The following is a 2,752-nucleotide window of genomic DNA, read 5'->3' on the forward strand; positions in this document are numbered from 1 at the left end:
CTAACTACTACATATCCCCGCCGTATTTTGATTACATCGCCAATACGTCGTGCCGACGTATGTGTGCTAACTGGGTATGTATGCTACATAGCCCGGAAGCGTGCACAATCCCATCATGCATTGCGCCAAAGAAAAGCCCATATGGCTAAACAATGCGAAATAAACGGGTGTTTTCTGCATTAAGAGTCGACAGTAATTTCTTTCTCAGTGTTTTTTTATGTGCAGATTATGTGTTTTAGATTGTTGAACAAGTCGATTTCACACCGAACCAGCACTGAAAGTTGTCTTGTCGCGAACCTGTTCGGTCTCGATAACCGATACAACTCAGATCACTCTTGTTTCTCTTCAGATCGTATAAATCTTTCGCCTTTTACTAAAGATTTCCGTGGAGAGGAACAATAAGAGTTTTAACTAATTTTTTGATGCCCTGCGCAAGTGGGGCTTTCTAATCTTGTCAAACATCAAATCGTGGTACACTTTCATAATCACAGGACGCTCACAAGCATTCGGCGAGAAATATCTAAGCACTAGATATACGTCGGTTTGTAGGATAAAACTTAAATTTGGCAAGGACTGTTTTAATTAAAAATTACAGATTTGAAAAATTATCACAAGATGTATATTCTAAACTTGTTTGACATGCATCTAAATTGCTAAGTATTTGGTGCAGTGTGCTAATTACAAAAAACAAAACATTCAGAAAATAACCGGCAGTAGTTCACGCTTTATATCCTAAGCATGTGGCAAATTGAATACAAACAGCATGAAGATAATCCGTCAGTGACATTTCAGTTACTATGATAATTATTGTATTTAAAGTTAGATTAAATATATAGACTTCAAACAAAATGGTAAATGAAACTCAAACGTAAATGGCGTCATTTACTCCCATCATGCCTTGCGCAATGACGTGAAAAAAAGGAAAAAGGTTTCGTTTCAATTACCACAGTTACACAACGACTCTGTCTAATAATGCATACTATTGTATATGTGTGGGAACCAGGCATGCAGAATCTATCCAGTCACCTTATCTCCGTTGCTCAAATATACGGCGGATTGAACCAAAGATCCCGAACTTTGATTCATCAGACCAAAGCCCAGATTTCCACTTGTCCAATGTCAATTCCTTGTGTTTCTTGGCCCAAACAAATCTCTTTTGCTTGTTCCCTCTCCTAAGCAGTGGTTTCCTAGCTGCTATTTGACCATTTAGACGCGGATTTGCACAGTCTCCTCTTAACAGTTGTTCTAGAGATGTGTCTGCTGCTAGAACTCTGTGTGGAATTCATCTGGTCTCTAATCTGAGCTGCTGTTAACTTTGTGCGAATTTGTAAAAACAGGATAAAGGTTTCGTTTCAATTACCACAGTTCACCACTTAAAAAGTACAAGTGAGTTCATGAACGCTGCTGTGTATGTCCACAACGACTCTGTCTGTTAATGCATACTACTCTATTACTCTGGTGTTATATACACCACTGGTGAGGTACGTGTCCCACATCATGTGAGCGGAGTCTTCATCAAGTTAAAGTTAGATTGCTCTGACTTCTCTTCAGATCGTATAAATCTTTCGCCTTTTACTAAAGATTTCCGTGGAGAGGATCAATAAGAGTTATACTCAATTTTTTGATGCCCTGCGTAAGTGGGGCTTTCTAATTTGTTAAATTAAGTGAGTTAAAAAATTACACATACAAATTATAAATTTGTAGACACCTATTGAGAGTAGAACGAGTACTCTCCATCAGAAACATGTCGTCTGATTTCTAGCCTGTATTACATATTTAATACAAACAGTATGAAGATAATTCGTCAGTGACATTGCAGTCACTATGATAATTATTGTATTTAAAGTTAGATTAAATACATAGACTTCAAACTTGGGGGTGGCAGTAGCTCAGTCCATAGGGAGTTGGGTTGGGAACCGGAGGGTCACTGGTTCAAATCCCCGTATGGACCCAAAAAGTTGGGAGCGTGGATTGGTGGCTGGAGAGATGCCAGTTCACCTCCTGGGCACTGCCAGGTGCTCTTGAGCAAGGCACCGTACCCCCCCGACCGCTCAGGGCGCTGGTTCAGCTGGCAGCCCACTCACTCTGACATCTCTCCATGTATAGTGCATGTATAGGTCCTGAGCATGTGTGTGTATTTCAGGCCTGTGTGTGAGTACTAACAAAAAGTGTGTACACAGAGTGTAGTGCAGTAATTTCCCCATTGGGGACTAATAAACAGATTATCTTATCTTAATCTTAAACAAAATGTTTAATAAAAATGAAAATAAAAAAGAAACTGGCGTCATTTACTCCCATCATGCTTTGCGTAACAACGTGAAAACAGGATAACGTTTCGTTTCAATTACCACAGTTAACCACTTACAAAGTACAAGTACGTTCATGAAGGCTGCTGTGTATGTCCACAGCGACTCTGTCTGTTAATGCATACTCTATTTCTCTGGTGTTATTTAGTTGCATCAAGTATACACCACTGGTGAGGTACGTGTCCCAAAGCAAGTGACCGGTGTCTTCAACAGTTTTCAGTTAGATTACTCTGACTTCTCTTCAGATCGTATAAATCTTTCGCCTTTTACTAAAGATTTCCGTGGAGAGGATCAATAAGAGTTATACTCAATTTTTTGATGCCCTGCTCAAGTGGGGCTTCCTTTCTTGTAAAAAATAGATCCGTAGGTACTAATGGCGGTTTTCCACTGCGTGGTATCTACTCGACTCGCCTCGGGTCTACTCGCTTTTTTTGGTTTTCCATTAC

The 2,752-nt window shown here is 39.8% G+C and overlaps 3 non-coding genes across 3 annotated transcripts; all 3 read left to right on the forward strand.

Moving 5' to 3' along the window:
- Positions 1 to 329: 329 nt before the first annotated feature.
- On the forward strand, positions 330 to 443 carry LOC117937479. The gene has a single exon (XR_004655166.1). It is a non-coding gene; the product is annotated as a U5 spliceosomal RNA (small nuclear RNA).
- Positions 444 to 1,531: 1,088 nt separating this feature from the next.
- LOC117937481 lies at positions 1,532 to 1,645 on the forward strand. Its single transcript, XR_004655168.1, has one exon. It is a non-coding gene; the product is annotated as a U5 spliceosomal RNA (small nuclear RNA).
- An 886-nt stretch (positions 1,646 to 2,531) lies between these two features.
- On the forward strand, positions 2,532 to 2,645 carry LOC117937484. The gene has a single exon (XR_004655171.1). It is a non-coding gene; the product is annotated as a U5 spliceosomal RNA (small nuclear RNA).
- The last annotated feature ends 107 nt before the right edge of the window (positions 2,646 to 2,752 follow it).

Source organism: Etheostoma cragini, chromosome 21 (genome assembly GCF_013103735.1).
Source record: "Etheostoma cragini isolate CJK2018 chromosome 21, CSU_Ecrag_1.0, whole genome shotgun sequence".
Taxonomy (NCBI): domain Eukaryota; kingdom Metazoa; phylum Chordata; class Actinopteri; order Perciformes; family Percidae; genus Etheostoma; species Etheostoma cragini.